Below are 19,466 nucleotides of genomic sequence, written 5' to 3' on the forward strand. Positions count from 1 at the left end.
TTAAAGTCATATTTTACTTTATTTGTTCATGTCATTCAGCAAACTGTGAGCACAGTACTAGCATATTCACACACAAGAAAAATAACGAAATTGATATTACATGAAGATTAGCCTACAGTGGAGTAAATATCCCAGTACTGTATCAGTACTATATCAGTACTATATCAGTACTGTATCAGTACTGTATCAGTACTATATTTACATGGTAATCTCAAGCGTTATTTTCACCGGAATGAGATTTTAAAAATCTGGATTTTTTTCTGTGAAAATAAAGCAATGTGAATGGAAAATCAAGCGTACATTATATCTAGAGGATGTTTTACCACAGTGATACCATATCCTCAGTTGGTAATCGTAATAACCCAAGGCTTTGTTCCGTTACCTGATCAAACTTAATTCTTCTCTTATTTCTTCCAATCTTTTCATCTCTCCTCTTTTCTCAATTTCCTCATTTTTCATCTTTACAAGCATTATATTGCTTACTGTTCTATTCACCCACTTCTTACCGTTTACTTAATGGGTCATAAAAAGGAGACGTTTCAATATTTTAATATAAGTTTAATACTTGTTTCCGAATCCCTTTCAATTTATGACTGTATGATTGCGTATTGTATATGTATGAATTGAGTGAATAAAATAAAGTTTATATTAAACTAAGTTCGGTATTTGAACATTTCGGGGGCATTGTAATATACTAATACATTTTCGGAAGTTTAGAATGTTAAGAAAGCGCTAGTATTGACATAGTCTATCGTCCAATCACTCTGGTGTACAATACCTTGTATCAATAAAATTGTTTTAAAAAACAGAAAGACATCGGTTTGGACATAACCATTTATTACAGATGGCCTGTTGATGTACTGACCGTGTCACATGATAACAAAACGAATCAAATTAAACAACATATAAAACTAATAAAACAACATACTCCATACATCTGTATGTGTGTAGTTACTACATGTATATAGAGTGGATTTAGCACCAGACATGCTTATACAGTATGTCAAAAAAAGTTTTCAAAACATATACAGAAAAGGCTATTTTCTCAAGGATAACCTGGATTTGTGTGGGCTTATAATTAATGTAAAAGTCTCCATGTTAAGATGTGCAAGGCATATTGATATTGATTAAAGAATAATTTTACTGAAGAAAATGAATTAAATAAGATAAACAGAAATTTGTAATCATATCGTGGTTGCTCCTCACGATATATCATTAGGAAATACATGTATATAGATAATAAAACAGTTGTTTGTGGTATTTAAATTTCATTTCCAGAGGGATGAACTTGCACATAAGTTATGAAGTGTCACCACAAGCTTCCGAGACGTAACATTTACCTATACATAATGACACATTCTCGCGTGCTGTAATGAATGTAGGAACGAACTAGGGTAGAAAAGTTACTGGAAAGACGCACAGAGGAACAAACACATGTTTGTCAGGATATTGATACATGTATATTATACGAGTCGATACCACATTGCTCAATTTCCAATGAAACAACCACACAGTTAACGTCAATGTCTATAACATTGTGACCTTGACCTATTTAGACAATTTATAAAAATAATGCGTATTAAGTATTCTAAGATATCGACATACATGAACTGATACAATACGTCCCAATAATTAACATTTTTTACGTTTGAAGCAGTGAAGAAATGCCAGGCCTAGCGCAGTTTTTTCTGGAAAGACGTTTATTGTTAATACATGTAAAATATATCAGTTTTACACAATGTTTTACATTGTCTAAAGCAGCTTATATACATAGATGACCTTGACATAAAACAACATTAAACATAATATACAGCATCGCCATGATGGTCGTCTTGCTGGTAATAATCACGATTTATTGCCATTTACATACGTTTGTTTCCAATTAAATGCCAGACTCATTCGTAGAGTTGCAATAAGTTCATATAAACGTGATTTTGCTTTCTCTACACACTACCTTCTTTGAGTAAAATATAGTAAGCAAAATATAATTCCTTAAACGGAGAGCGGCACACATTTCCTAACGACTGTTACCTAATGTGTTACATTGCTAGATGTTGAGCGTTTACTAATGCTGAGTAAACCCCTTTCTGGGCTAGAAGCTGTTGGTGGGTTCCCTTTTCCACGACCTGTCCGGAGTCCATGACATATATGACGTCAGCGTTCTGTATAGTGGACAGTCGGTGGGCGATCACAATGCACGTACGACCCTCCTGAACATTGTCTAAAGCGGCTTGCACGAGCTGTTAAATATAATACAATACAATAATATTTTATTTGAGTGTCACACATCATATTACAAATGTACAAAGAGGGTAAAGATAAAAGCTTATTAAAAATGTATATGATGTCCGGCCGTATTCGGCTTATGAGACACTAAAAAATATGTATTCTCTTTGAATATTAAATGTCAGACATTTATCTTCATACAACATAGCCTTTGTCGCCGTTTAAATATTCATAAGTTTTGTTCTAATTTATCGTAAGAGCGAACGTCTATGCTTCATCATAAAATATATAGATTTCGATAAAAGATATTGAATATCATTATTTTGCAAAATATATACAAACTTGTCTCTGGCATTTAAAGAATAAACATCATTACATAGTGTACAAGATTTTAAAAATAACTCAGCACGTATATCGTTGTAAGTAGGACATTCACAAATAATGATAACTGTTATAATACGAATTCCACATCCTTACATTTATACAAATTATCATTGTATCTACAAAAACTACACGTCCCAGTGGCAGACATGTTAACTCTGCCGATTCCAGCCAGTGCCATCAAAGTTCGTTGCGTCAAGGAAAGTCCTTAACGTAAAATTTTCCATAGCAAAGAATAAATGTAATAAATCTTAGTTAACCGATATTCCTTAATAATTCTGCAATGCTTTGATGACACTGTGGTCTGATATAAAGTTGCCGGGTATTTATTTCACATCAATGTGACGTACATTTTGTAACGATAATATATGAAGTACAGCACCATGCCCCGGGGTCATCAACTTTCCTTATCCCTTATCTTGAATTTTCCAATAGGAAAGCATTACAGGGTTTAAGGAAATTTCCTTAGATACATTATTCTAAAATTAGACACAATAATGCTTGATGAGATCGGGGCCAGATCTATAACATGTAAAGGAAAGCGTATCTGTAACCGTTTAAGTTCTCTAAACGATGTACATACTCAGTGAAATTTACTTTAAAATGAAGTCCTATACATAGAAATTTTGCATAGTTCATTGCCTTTTGAATGGTTTACTTTTTACTTGGAAAGCTGACTTTTTCCATCTGGGAAAAGGCTGGCAAGAAAGGGATGAGGATAAAATCTCCATGTTATTGACGTTTTTCAAAATGATGTTTACCTTTTCACTTTCAGTGTCTAGCGCGGATGTGGCTTCGTCCAATAGAAGAATTCTTGGATTCCTGATGAGTGCTCGTGCAATTGCCACGCGCTGCTTCTGTCCACCCGAGAGTTGCGTCCCCTTTTCCCCTACAGTCGTATCATATCCCTAAACACATACACAGTTACGGATCACTATATATATTTATATCATTCACTGAGTTGTAAAGCACTCTAGACATTTCACAAAGATCGAAACCGAACTTACTTTGAATTAATCAAATGGAAATATGCCTTTGGAGACCTCTATATCTCGACTCTTTTGATGCCTTCCAATAGATTGTCGAGAAAGATGCTCGTTATTTAGAGATCATTTACATGTATTTTCAAAAGAGGTTTGTTTATAAAAGACACAGTACAATAAAAAAAAATGTATTATATACGGTAGGGGGAGGTAGGGAGGCTTACCATTGGAAGACCGCTTATAAACTCGTGTATGTTCGCTGATCTTGCTGCTTCTATGACCTCGTCCATCCCGACTATGCGGTCAAGGCCGTACGCAATGTTATCCTTGAAGCTACAATCAAACAGGATTGGTTCCTGACTAACCACTCCTATATTTGACCGAAGATTATGCACGTTAAACTCCTCTACTCCGCGTCCATCTACAATCTGAAGTAAACGTACAGTTATTGACATTACACGCGGGAGGCAACTGATATAATAAACCCGAAATATAAAATGTTAACCGCTAACGGGATGAATTATTACAATATTTGTTCCAAAACACATGTTCATAAAATGATATATTTCGACAATTCGATGCTTACCAGACCTCCGTCCAGTGGGTCGTAGTACCTCTGGAGAAGGGAGACAACTGTGGATTTACCGCAGCCGCTGGAGCCGACGAGTGCCACCGTCTGCCCTGCCTCGACTTCAAAACTCAAATTCTTCAAAACTTTGACTTCGCTTCTCCAAGGATAATTGAAAGTTGACATCTTTAACACTTATCTGACCGTCCATCTTGTCCTAGAAGTATAAATGACATTTCCTGAGTATAAGTATATCTTAGACGTGAAGCCGGGGAAGATGGTAAGACGGAAACCTGTTAGTATATTCACGGATCCGACTTGGATCTCTAGTATACGATCTCCGTATGTATAGACTCGTGTATATGGATTTATATATTTATATACATCTGTAACCAGAGTTTCTTCAGGCCCTCAAATCAGACCTAGACACACTAACTGATAGAAGTCACAGGTACTTGTGGACATGATTATGATGTTTTTAATTTAAGTGTTACATTATAGACGAATAAATTATTGTATTACAGTCGCATGTTTAATTTGTAAAAAAAAGAATAGATCGTACCTCGGCCTTATGAATACTATTTATAAGGCCAAGGTACGACATATTTTATAATGTAACATTTAAATTAAAAACATCATAATCATGTCCACAAGTACCTGTGATAGAAGTCTTGTGAAGGCTAGCCCGAGTTAGGACCAGAGGAAACTCGGGGCACTGTAACTCAAAAACAATAAGAGATTGTCAATTATGTAAACTTTATAGAGATAATCTAATCACAAATTTATTTATTTATTTATTTGTTTGTTTATACTGACCATATTAACACCCCGTTTGGAGTATATGTCTATCGGAGGAATGGTATCAATCACTTTAAAGATGAGGCCGGCTGCATGCTTGGCTTTCGAGTACTCAGGCAGGAAGGATGACGCTTGGCCTATTGTAATCCCGGTAAAGGCAACGGCGAAAAACACCCTGCAATGTGTCAAATATATATTTATGAAGTATTTATCTCACCTTGATGGACCGGGCCACTGTCGACATATCTGTCAGTGCTTTGGCGATAGGCCTTATATATATTTTATTTTTTTTACTTTCACTTGCCCCTCCTACACACTCCACACAATGTTATCAGACGTCATCACAATTGTACAGGTGTCCATTCATTTATTGGTATTTTATATGTATAGAGGGAGCGGGACAAACATTTATAAGAATTCTGTTTAGAAAAAGAATAATAATGCTCATTTCCGGGCATTGATCGATGTGTCTGTTCTCTTCCTGTATCACGTCAACGTTGTACGATAATTATACTTATGTATCCTTGTACGATAATTATACTTATATCATTGTCTACCGCATTTCCACAGAGTTTGTTAAATGAACCAGCACAGAGAAGAAGATGTGTGGTCTCTTGTAACAAGTCTGATTCGTACGTGTCTTCTAAATTGTCCATATCATTCCCACGATCTCTCTGACCGAAATATAAACACCGTCTAGGCTCTCATTAACATACTAAAGCCCAGGGAGGAGTAGGGGCTACATTCCACATGGACTTGGAACGGATTCCTAACTGTCCATACATTGTACATAGGGTATATTTGTTCATAGCTTACGTCTTCGATAATTCGCGACTACCATATCAAAATCGCAGAAATTAAAAATCGTAAATCTTGCTCAGTATCGATTGTCTGCATGAATTACCTCCCTTTTCTTGCATTCTACAGTTTCAACGAAAACTTATGTATTTTATTACGGCACATGTATGAATATAAAAAAATACATATCATCTGGACCGTGGTATTTGACATTATCGATACTCCAGATGACCACAAGACTGTATACTATTAGAGAGTGTCCGAAGTCCTGGTGTTAAAATTTAGTCGCTCCGGGAGATGGCCGGATAATTTTTTGGTTGATTGGTACTGTATGTTATGACAGTTTCCCTTCTGTACTGGACAGATAGTGCACTCTGAAAGATAAACTACTGCTGCTTTCAGACAGGGGATTACGCTTCTTATGATGCCGATTATTCGGTATCGTTTGTTATATCCAGTTAAATTGAATAATCATAGTTAATTTTATCATATTTAAGATGTTTTGTAATTTCCTAAAATTCAAATACCGAATGAGGCTAAGTTTTATTTAAACTTGTGGTTCGGAACACCGAAAAATAGTATGAGGTAATATTGAAACTATGAAAAAGAAATTATGCGAATGCTTCACCAGGCTTCGGGCGTCTAGGCGTTCTGTCTTGTGGAGAGTTTTTTTTTTGACGAGACACAGTACACGCTGTTTACGTATGTTACGACATTTTACGGCGATAATTAAACAGCCAGTTTCCCTTTATCGGTAACTGTTTGACATTTTATGAAGATAATAAAACTATTAATACCAACGTAACGCAGCCTATAAGCTAGCGGATGCAGTCGTTTAAAGATGTGTGTTGTAAGTTTTGGGATGAGAGAATTTCCAGTTCACGGAAAGATTTGGTCGGTACATGTTCAGATAGCAAGTAAACTCGTTAAACCTTCTGCTTATTGTATCTCGTGATCACACAGGGTAATTAAGAATAACGTCTTTAGTTACAATCTTCTGTAAATGTCAAATAATCCCGGTTTTTTTTTCTTCTGCTAAATATCCGTAATAGAACTACATCTGTTTTATAAAAGGTGATGGACTTTCCAGTGCCTTTGCGACTGTTCGGTGAGTCAAGGTCGATATTAATTTGTTTACATAAACTACTTTAAAGAAAAAAAATACACAATCTGGGTATAACGATATCATTTCATATCAAAATTCAAATATGGTAAAATTCAATTTAATTTCGTGACTTTTACAACTCATAAACGAAACATATATAGGGGTATACGTATATGATAATTACAGTATATTCGTAATTTCGTTTTATTTCAATATTGTTCGATATTCATATTATACCGGTTTTGTTAGATTGTGTTCAGTGTTTATTACCTATTTAAAGCGAGTCATAACAAAGGGGAATCCCCACATTTTTAAGTTACTATAATTAATCCACCCACGTGACTATATCAACCAATCGGATTTCTCGTCACATTTGAACTCAAGAAAGGGGGGACCTGCCGCTGCAAGCGAAACAGATGCATGCAAATGTTATTAAAACAAACAAGTGACGGAATGGCCTGTAGGCGCAAATAGCATTGAAGGTAAGCTCTTCGTTATTATGCTCATTTATTTTATATTCGACGATAATAACATGCTGTTTAATGTAGACTTTTGTCTAAATAACTGCTAAATAAACAAAACGTTGAATCAGAACTCGGTCAAAACGTTGCTCATACTGATGACTCTGCTATGGAATCAATAACACAAGGACCAACATTTGTCATGTGTTGGATGATTATACAGCCAGTCGCTACAGTTCTACATTATAGCATGGACAACACTCCGTCCACAAGGCATATTGTAGAGCTTGTTTACAAGTCCAACGAACTAAGATCTGCACGTGGTTCGTGAAGCGTACAGATGTTCGCCTTGTAGGCCAACACTACAGGAATCCAGAGCATGAACGCCGCAAAACTAGACAATATCCGAAAAAAATATGCATGTGTTCATGCAATATTCAGGCTTTCGTCAACTGTCGGTATGTAAATCAATCAAGTATGCTTTCATGATCACATACAGCTGTGTTTAGACCGCGACTCCACATAAATCATTACATATATATAACACCACTCCTGAATATTGTGAGTGTGGATGAAATATTATGTTGTCATTTGTTTTAATTGGTAGAGACGTGATGTATACGTATAGATCTTTGGAGAAAAACACATTTTTCTATATTCAATGAAGTACAAGCTAAGCCAGAGCTTTACAATCCAGATTAATGATAATAATCTGAACTTAGTATAAAATAAACTACAAAGGTCCTTTATTCTGTACAGAAACTTGGTTTTAAGTCAGTGTTAATTTATTACCAAAGAACCTTAACTAAAAAAATAACTTGACTCAGAATCAAAATTTAGCAAAGAGCCTTAACTTGGTCTGAGGAAGTTTAGAAATATTTTTGTTGGTTTTTTTTTCTATGCATAATTAACACTGATGATCAGTCGGTTTTGACAGTGTTTTATCATCAGTCGGTTTTGACAGTGTTTTATGAGTAGCTGAATTGATTCTGCACCTCCACTGTACATCACCTCTGCAGGTGTAAGGATATGTAATCTTCTACAAAAATCAATAACCCGGTCTATCACTGAGCAAAATGTGTATAGTATTAAACTATTAGTAGTGTTTGTGTAGCATTTATAGGTGGTAGACTGGTAGTATAGTAACACATGACTATGCAGAATGAAACCTTGGCTAAAGATCACCGGTTACAAATTTGTAAGTAACTGTGAGCTAATGCTGTGCCCCCGGCGTCCACATTGCATCAGCATCGATCACCCTCAAGACTTTAAAGTTTTTGGGGGAAGTTTTTGGAAAACTTGTAATTATATAAGTGCATAAATTTAAACGCCTCACATCCTTCTTATTTGGTTTATACATTCATTAGAGGTCTAGGAGTGATGTTATGGCAAAATCATGCAGAAAAAAATTATGTTTTTTTTGCATTTTACCATTTTGTGGATTTTAACTTTTTTGGCACCAAAATGCTGATACTTTGGGTTTTGGGGTAAGTTTTTGAAAAGCTTGTAAGTCCAAAAGTATACACCTCACACCCTTCTAATTTGGTTTATACATCTGTTAGTGGTCTAGATCTATAAGTATAGGATTGATGTCATGTGATGTACAATTTCAAAATGACAAGCTTATTCATATGTAAAAAATGAATACTGTTATATAGTGTGATTGCTGCAGCCGGTGAGCTTCGCAATCATTGATGGGACTTGTTACTCATATGATTACTTAATCTATATTTAGCACAATCATATGGGTTTTTTATCAGTCTGTCTATCTATTTCAGGGTAGATTATCCTGAGTATGTTTTTCACTTTCAAAGTTCAGAGGGAATATATCTCTTTTGACAATATTCTGATCCTTCATATTTCTGAGAAATAGTGATTTGACTTCTGAAAAGGCCATAACTATAGACAAGGGCTGCATTAAATTTATATAGATGCAAGATTGTCTGGGAAAAAAATACTTACTCAAAATCTTAAACTGATGTTATGAGTGATGTACATGTATACATATTTTTGCACTCAGAGAGATTTTTGCACTGTGTGATTTTTTCTGAATTTTGAGAACTTTTCTTGAGGCAGTCTTCTAAACAAATTTGGAACCTTAGCTATCCAAACAATTCTTATATTCAGCATTGATTCCAAAATCCTGAATTACTTATCATTTTAACTAAGACCTATTCCATGTGTGTATAAATAAAGGTTCAGCCTGGAAGTCTTAGTACCAGGCAGATCAGATTGGAATCAAAACACACAGCTGTTGGTCTTTAGAGCTTACATGAAGGCAAAAGGCAGCAATACTGTGTAATCTTAGGTCGGGTTACACAGATACAGGAGGAGGTATACCGCTTGTTGTTATAGCCAGGTTGTGAACCCTGGGGAATTTGGAGGGAGAATAATATTTAGCAAGACCCCGGAGCCTACAATCATCTATGCTTTCAAAAATTTATGATAATTTTATGGGAAGCTTATTGGCTTGCAAAATTAATTAACTTGAGATTCATATAGAAGTTTTGTTTACAGCTGTAGTGGCATGCCTATAGGTTAAAGTCACCTATACGAACACAGAGATCAAAGACAAAGACAGTTCCTAAGCCTCAGTTTGTCCTTATACTAAAGCATTATCAGAGGTCAGGAAAAATATTTTTATTAGAAAACTTTACTGTATGTTCTGATGGAATGATATTGAGTTGGGGTTGTTGTGGTGCCGGACTGTATGTGTGGGTTATGCTAACAAGGCTTTCTGATGGAGTGATATTGAGTTGGGGTGTTGTGGTGCCTGTACTATATGTGTGTGTTATATATGCTAACAAGACTTTCTGATGGAGTGATATTGAGTTGGGGTGTTGTGGTGCCTGTACTGTATTTGTGGGTTATATATGCTAACAAGACTTTCTGATGGAGTGATATTGAGTTGGGGTGTTGTGGTGCCTGTACTATATGGGTGGGTTATATATGCTAACAAGACTTTCTGATGGAGTGATATTGAGTTGGGGTGTTGTGGTGCCTGTACTGTATTTGTGGGTTATATATGCTAACAAGACTTTCTGATGGAGTGATATTGAGTTGGGGTGTTGTGGTGTCTGTACTGTATGTGTGGGTTATGCTAACAAGACTTTCTGATGGAGTGATATTGAGTTGGGGTTGTGGTGTCTGTACTGTATGTGTGGGTTATGCTAACAAGGCTTTCTGATGGAGTGATATTGAGTTGGGGTTGTGGTGTCTGTATTATATGGGTGGGTTATATATGCTAACAAGACTTTCTGATGGAGTGATATTGAGTTGGGGTGTTGTGGTGTCTACTGTATGTGTGGGTTATTTATGCTAACAAGGCTTTCTGAAGGAGCGATATTGAGTTAGGGTGTTGTGGTGCCTGTACTGTATTTGTGGGTTATATATGCTAACAAGGCTTTCTGAAGGAGTGATATTGAGTTGGGGTGTTGTGGTGTCTACTGTATGTGTGGGTTATGCTAACAAGGCTTTCTGATGGAGTGATATTGAGTTGGGGTGTTGTGGTGCCTGTGTTGGATGTTTTTCTAAGGTGATGAAGGAATTAGACATGTTTTGTGCTGGCAGTATTGGAGTGATGGATGGCCCTGGGGCAGATCTATGAATTTCTCTTTAGTTAATGTCATACAGTATATACTGAAGTATGACAAGAAACATATTTTAAATGGAATGTGACATCAAAATTAAAGTTCAAAATAAATTAATTATCAAGAAAAAAAACCACTTTAATTAAATATAATGTTAAGTTTTTTGGTTTTTTCTAATACCGTATGTCAGATTTTAATTAAAAGAGAACTTTCTCATTAAGGAAGGTGTTACAATTAATTCCAAAAATACTCTGGTCACATTTAATTTGAATTGTTGTTTTTTGATATCTTGCGTCAAAAAGGCAACATGTTCAAAGTACATGAATTTCTGAACAGCACCAGAAGAGCATGTGTGTGTATAAGGTTGTCTGGATACTATAATGACAAGCTCCATGTATTGATCGCGAGGACAAGGTAAAAGATGTGGCAGGCCTGATTTTGCATACAATCATCTGCATTAACCTAGGAGTACATGATGTAATATGTGGACTTTCTACATGCAACAAGAAAGCCTTTTCTTGTACTGGTATTAATGCAGGGTGATTTTATGCTTTAGCTGCTGCTTTGGTAAAGATTACTGTTCATTGTACAGTTGTGTGGAAGCTTGGAGTCAGAATTTTGTTTTAATCATAACCATATTGATTACCTTGGTACTAACTATCCTTTATTTTGGTGAATAAATTAACGTACGGAGTCTTAATTGGTAATCGAAGTCAACTACACTAGAACTTATTGTATTCTAAAGTATTGGAATTAACATATAAGCTTGATGATTATATGTATATGTAACAAACATTTGTTTCTTTGGATGTTGTTCTGAGCCAGTTCTGAGCGATTATTATTATTTGGAACCTCTCTTTTATAGAATTCAAATAATGTGGGCTTGTAAACAGCAAATTTCCTCTACTCAAGGAATTCATAGCTGACGCCTTTTCCTTTGGAAACATTGTTAGAGAAAATTTAAGTAATAAGCCCATGTCCACATAAACTTTGACTCAAAGTACGCATGGATTGAATTTGTTGCAGAACAATGAAATAGCATTAAATAGCCTAATTTCATTGTTTCCCTGTGAAATCAAGTTCTTGAGATCAAAAGAACTGTCCTAGAACATCAGGAACATACAATAGCTCTAGAACCACTTCATTGATAGTTCTAGAACTCAGGTTCTTCATCCAATCTAGAGAACAGTTTCAAGAACCTATCAAGAACTGTTGTCGGAATTCAGTATAGATGAACTAATTTTAACATGTTAACATAATTTCACATTAAATTGACTCATAAATTTATAACTGTGATAATCTATGATACCGAAGTCGTTTTGTTGAGAGATGTAGATGGGATTTAATTCTGCTGGGTTATATAGGGTAAGGAAATTTACATGAGTTTCTATGTTATGAATGCTTTTCATATAGACATGTAGTATATATTGGATTTTAAGATATACTGTTGTTTCAGAATTTTCTTAGAAATAGGATCTCCTGGTTGGACCTTATATGCTTATTGGAACATTATTGGGATCCTTTTGGTCGGAACCATAAATTAAAACACCATCCATCCGGAGTTTGGATTATTCTGGAACAACTGGTGAAGTAAATATTCAGTACACACATGATGGCTTAATTCAAGGCATCGGAAAAGTTACTTAAAGTGTTGATATGGTATGAATAATAATCTTTTGATTCTGATAAAAAATAGTAAACCATGTATATAGTCAGTTATACAACTGTTCATGGATGATATCTTATCTCGGACCAATCTGATGCAACACACTGAAGACATGTTAAAAGCAGATTCACCTAGTTGAAAAATGTCAGAATGGGTCAAGGCTACCCTTCCTTTTGAGTTTGGGATGAATTTGTTTTCATGTAAAACTTTAAAGGCTTCAAGAAATTACCAAAAATTACCCATGATCAATTTAAATTTCCATAATACATTTTTTCATGAAAGGTTATCATGATAAAATGTGATGAGGTTAATGTATGTATACACAAGAAAGAGGTATAGATCGTTGGTCACAGAACTTCATAACAGGTCATTGATATTGTATGATAAAAATCTAACATTCTTAATATAATTGGCATGTTTGCTTATTTTATTGGTTAAAAAGAATTATAGAGGAAACATTTAAGTAGTGCATGACTGCCAATTAAACATTTTTTTTAGTCAGGATGAAGTATGTATATACAATATTACCGTATTAGACTTAATAAGCCCACTGTGCACTTAAAAAAGCGCAAATCAATTTATGCATTCATTGAGGACTACATGTGATATTACTGCAAAATACGTACATAAAAAATTAGTGCGTAGTACTAGTGTAATTATTGCTGCCGGTGAGCTTCGCAATCACTAATGCACTTGTTTCATTCAGGGTCATAGCGATGTGTCAAACCCCTGTGCCCTAACTAAAACCCTTATAATGATGTAACAGGAATATTATTATATTGGCCATACCTGTCACCGTAGGAAAATTTACTGCTTTAGGATGTGTATGGTAACCTTTATATCTGGTATACGTACATTCCTGTTGTATTAGGTTGATTATGGTAAATTATACGACTGTGTGATCAATATATGTATTAGTAAAACTACAAATGATTCATCGTTCATATTTACTGTGGAATTGATAATGTAAATATTAATTTCAATGTAAAATACATATACTAATCTAGTTGGGCCCATATCACTTTATCAAATATTTGCATAATGTGCTAATTGTGGTTGAGAATTTCATGCATTTGGATAAAAACATAATGTGTGCAAGATATACAAGCTTTAATTATATATAATGATACATACCTAATGTTTCTGACTTAACTCTTCTCCATTGTTATCTCACAGTACCAAATCTCATATCTATTTTCTGTTATATAGAATTCATATAAATACTCTGTCTCACTCTACTCTATCTTTGGTATGACTAGATAATTAGTGGAAGCTAAACTAATGAGAAGCCTCCACCTTTGTATAATTATATAACTTTGAAAATAACACAACAAATAAACAACATTACACTGCACTGTATATTTATATGATTGTCGACTCACAGAATTAATGACGTCATCGCATCGTTCTTATACATACAGTGTATGTCTGTATACTGACATCATTACCCTGATGAATAGACAGCTTATTTGTATACATACCGAGCTCTTACTAATTAAATGTACATTGTGATGTTGTTTTGTTTGATCAGTATAAACGTGATAATAAATACGATACAGACGTCCCTATCCTGATGCTATGAATCATCCCTAGCATTGTCCCTCGCAATTCTACAGACGTTCAAATTGGTGCAGGGAACATGCAACAATTCCATTCCGTTGGTGTCATATTTATTTACCGTAATCATTCTGGTAAGACACAGAGATAGCAATAATACTTGCATTGATTCAAGGGAAGAAAATGTTAAGAGCATTTCAAGTAAATACTGTACAGTTGAAATATATTTTGTGAATTGCACTATTTTCAACTGATTTTAAGTTATATATTTTCTGTAGTTTATTAGAAAGGTTATATTTGATCCCAGACTTGGCAAATTGAATTTATTCTGTTTACTGTCTTTCTACGTAATTGTTCCTTCGCAATGTACATATTGTAGATCTATGTCTATTGATGGTATATGATATAGGCAGTAACAAATATTCTGCAGCACCCTATATAGCTATATCCAGATCACATGATTGGTAAACCTGGAGCCACACCATACATATCAGAAGTCTACGAGGAAGATTTGTTTCATCAAAGGAGTCAGGTTTATATAATTGTAGAGTCTGTCTGGTATATCCATGACCATTCTGCAGAAAGACATTTTTTGAAAAATTGCTATCTTTTTGTTGCTAATATTTTAGTCTCGACCATGTAATGGCATAACCTAGATTCTACAGAAATTTATTCTGAGGGTCAAACTGCAAAAAATTGGACATAATTTCTCAAAATTGATTTGTTAAGATTGAAAGTTGCTGTATACATGCCATAATGTGTAGAGTATGGCTTAGGTTATTGTTACATATCGGGTGTTTGTATGAAGTTCAAGGCCGTATCATTTGGTTACAGTAATGAGTCAAGTACATATGATGGGTTAGGTACTGCAGTCTGCATAATGGTTTTGTTGGTGTGGCGTTTTGTTCTTACATGTGGTGATTCTGCTGTGTAACAGTCATACTGTAATCTCCTATTGATCAGCACTGCATGTAGCCAGGGTCTCGTCCACCACCTCTAGGGGGTCTCATCCACCAACTCTAGGGGGTCTTCATCCACCACCTCTAGGGGGTCTCATCCACCACCTCTAGGGGGTCTTCATCCACCACCTCTAGGAGGTCTTCATCCACCACCTCTAGGGGGTCTCATCCACCACCTCTAGGGGGTCTCATCCACCACCTCTAGGGGGTCTCATCCACCACCTCTAGGAGGTCTTCATCCACCACCTCTAGGGGGTCTCATCCACCACCTCTAGGGGGTCTTCATCCACCACCAATAGGGGGTCTTCATCCACCACCTCTAGGGGGTCTTCATCCACCACCTCTAGGGGGTCTCATCCACCACCTCTAGGGTGTCTCATCCACCACCTCTAAGGTGTCTCATCCACCAACTCTAGGGGGTCTCATCCACCACCTCTAGGGGGTCTCATCCACCACCTCTAGGGGATCTCATCCACCAACTCTAGGGGGTCTTATCCACCACCTCTAGGGGGTCTCACCCATCACCTCTAGGGGGTCTCAACTTGTCCGTTTGTCTTCTATTTTCTTCTTTAATTGAAATCCACAGGAATCCCACAACAGCTATAGCTATATACTGGTATTTCCGGAATACTAGGTCCATGGTATTGTATATCAAATAAAGTGTTTGAATGGTGAAGTAGGGCTAAAATGTACAGGTAACGCTTTTACAGCGTACATGTGTATGATGTATCAAATCTAAGCTGCCAAGAGGAGGTAACTCTTGGACAGGAAGTACGTCCTTACGCTTCCTTAACAATTGTATGTCATACAGAAAATGTTTAATTCTCCAAGTCGAACATAACAGCAAGAGGAATACACAACTTTTCACCATTTAATCAGCACCATTCACACTAAAGTTTGATTGACACTTTCTCTGTGTATTGTAATTTATCATTTAGCCTGATACAGTTATTTATGCAGAGTTCTATCTTTGCTAATTGAGCTTATGTTGAAGTTTTTGGATTGGAAAAATTAAAATATTTATTTTCGCTTGAATTTGATGTACATTTTACATGGACATTGTTGGTACAAATTAGTGTAGCTAATAAATATAAGCTATATATGAAAATCTTGAATTAGAATGCATATGATGTAAATTTGAACTCGCATCTCAGCTATTATTCATGTAATTATCAGGTCTGCCTCGGTAATAATAAGTTAAATAAGTTAGAACCTTTTGACAGAAGCTTAATAAAGCATACTAATTTTTGAAGTTGTTGGAAACCAAAAGGATATAAACTCTTACTTGTATAATTATTGAATTCAGTATAGATCCCTATGTATTTCAAATTTTCATACATTTAAAAACACGTTTAATAGGAAAGATTAATATTTTGACCTTTGTGTTAAATGTTACTGTTTATGTGTATTTTAGTTAGAAAGTAGAATCTTGTTTTGATTATAGATAAACTGTATACAAAGTAAGGTCTGATGTAATACAAACATCATGTTAAATATTTTAAAAAAATATTGCTTATTAGATATATACAGGTACATAAGGGTGTTGCTCACTTATCTATGCATGTAAGCATGTCAAAAATTTGTTTGTGCCATTGAAATTGAATGCAGATAAAAATGGGGACCATCTCAAAACTTTTAACTGTATAAATTATTTCAGTAGTTCTGTGGGGTTTTCTCAAAAGATTCTGAGGAGAGAGATTGTCAGAGTTTACATATATGTTTTAAACAGGTAAAAATATTATTTTCACACAGTATTACCTGTCTGGATTTCATATTTCCTCAGCTGAAGCTGACCATATCATCTGCTTAAAACCTATAAATAACTTGTAGCAGGCAAATCATACAGATTCTGTCATTACTTTGGGAGGTATATATGGCTCTAGATAATCTTTGCACGCAACTTTATATTACATGCGCAATGTTTTATCTTACCGGGGAGATCTGATTAGAATATATAGAAAATCACACCTGCATGATTGCATGGCCAAACAAATACTTTAGATTTTCTTTTGCAGTATGACTATAAGATAGACTAGATAGCTTAAATATCCTGTTTTAGTTCAAAGGGCCACAACTCTGTTACGGACAATCACTCTTCACAAAGGGCCATAACTCTGAGAAAGGGATCAAGTCATAACATAGTGAAATTTATTACAAAGCTATTTCAGCAAAATTTTAGTTTATTATAAGCATGATGGGAAAAAAATCTGGAGAATTTCTCGGGTTGAATAGCCAGAGAAGAAGACTATGGCTATAGATTTTACTAGCAGAGTTATAAAACGTTGTCTGACAAAGTACTACCAGGTATATGTATATATGTAAAAAAGGAAATGTTCACCTCTTAAAATATAAAACAGACTAGGTATAAGCCAGTATATATCCTGTATCAGATCAAAGGGCCATAACTCTCTTACAAGGGGCCATAACTTTGACAAAAATGGCAATAACAGAGTTTACCAGTAGAGTAATAAAACATTATTCTGACAAAGTACTAACCATATATACATGTATAAGTAAATGAACACCCCTTAGCATGAAGGTGCAAGGTAAACTTCTCTTGGGCTGTTCAAACACGCACCATTATTAAATGTATACTTATTTAAAAGTGTTGTCCGTGTATAAGTCGACCCAAACTGATTCTCATCAACAACAACAATAGCTCGGCCACCACAAATATTATTCTTGTGGTTAACTAGCTGTCAAGTAAGAGTCAAGACATATGAAAAGGCACATTAATCAATATCAAATTATTCCAATTCATTCTCTCATAATTACCTTCTACAACACTGAATGTTGTACAGTATAACACTGTGGATGTGACAATACAACAGAAATATATAACAAATATATAGCTTAATCTCATATTCACTAATATTGACACTCATCAAAGATACAGCTTTTTAATGTTGGAAAACTTTTGTAATATGTTACAAGAAGGTAGCATATATCCTTAAGTCAGTTGTAAAATATATTTTATTTTATAAAGGTATATGTATACGTAAGTATTAACATTGTCTGGTGCTGATCATATCTCCTCTGGTAAAACTCTTGTCACTTGTGTTGTACAATCATTTCACATAATTATTTAATTGTACTCTTTAATACATCTTATAGGCCATTTAATTCTGTTCAAAAGATTTCTCCCTCTTGACAAAAACACTTTATGTGTAGTGTACAAACATTTTAATTTGCTTGAACAGTTTCCCTTTAACAGACCAAGATAATAATATACATTATTTGGTATGATTGAGGTTTCAACATATATACCACATATTTACCTACGATGATGTGTATACACACATTTAAAAAAAAACTCTAGGTGTATATACATGTACATACGTTGTATTTACTATAAGTAATTACATTGAATGTTCGTGATGGAAAAGAATTTGATCAAATACATGTAAGCCGTCTAGACCTAGGGACATTGACTTTTCTACACGAGGACGTCGGGCAGACTCCAGATTTATCAACATGACATTTGGCTGAAACATATGGTGTGTACAGTTGGAATACGGCACTATTCTGTGATAAATCAGCTGAGAATACCCAACACTACTAGAATACTACTTCTGGAGTGTTGGAATGTGGTAGTGTTATATAGCCTACAGAATTGCTCTGTTCTATAATTCTTTGCGGTGAACTCTCTGAAGTGAAGTTTTGTGGAAAATTTCATACAATTGGGTAAGTGGATGAAGATTTTCTATTTTTATGGTGATTTTAAAGGTTTACAAAGATGTAATTTAAAAAAAAAACGTAAAGCTGCATAAAGTGGATGGATATTATATTCATATAACCCTTGAATATTGTATTATTTCAAAGCATTTTACCAGGTGTATTCCAACCCCCATTCCCCACCCACCACCACCACCCATCGCACCCCTCCAGATCCCCCACCACCATCACCACCACCCATCGCACCCCTCCAGATTCCCCACCACCACCACCACCACCACCCATCGCACCCCTCCAGATCCCCCACCACCACCACCACCCATCGCACCCCTCCAGATCCCCCACCAACCATGGCACCCCTCCAGATTCCCCACCACCACCACCACCCATCGCACCCCTCCAGATTCCCCACCAACCATGGCACCCCTCCAGATTCCCCACCACCACCACCACCACCACCCATCGCACCCCTCCAAATCCCCCACCACCACCACCACCCATCGCACCCCTCCAGATCCCCCACCAACCATGGCACCCCTCCAGATCCCCACCACCACCACCACCCATCGCACCCCTCCAGATCCCCCACCAACCATGGCACCCCTCCAGATCCCCACCACCACCACCACCCATCGCACCCCTCCAGATCCCCCACCACCCATCGCACCCCTCCAGACCCCCACTACCACCACCACCCAT

The 19,466-nt window shown here is 35.9% G+C and overlaps 1 protein-coding gene and 1 pseudogene across 2 annotated transcripts in view; one reads left to right on the forward strand and one right to left on the reverse strand.

Annotated features, from left to right (window-relative positions):
- Positions 1-19,466, reverse strand: part of LOC117314820 — a 64,098-nt pseudogene continuing 44,632 nt past the window's right edge.
- Positions 7,236-19,466, forward strand: part of LOC117314821 — a 34,862-nt gene continuing 22,631 nt past the window's right edge. The window contains exon 1 of one of the 2 annotated variants that reach the window (XM_033868926.1): positions 7,236-7,341. The gene's annotated coding sequence lies outside the window, so the exon portion shown is untranslated. Of the gene's footprint in view, positions 7,342-18,483; positions 18,777-19,466 lie in introns of those variants that run through there. The other variant, XM_033868928.1, reaches the window with a different exon arrangement.

This window comes from Pecten maximus, chromosome 16 (genome assembly GCF_902652985.1).
Source record: "Pecten maximus chromosome 16, xPecMax1.1, whole genome shotgun sequence".
Lineage (NCBI taxonomy): Eukaryota > Metazoa > Mollusca > Bivalvia > Pectinida > Pectinidae > Pecten > Pecten maximus.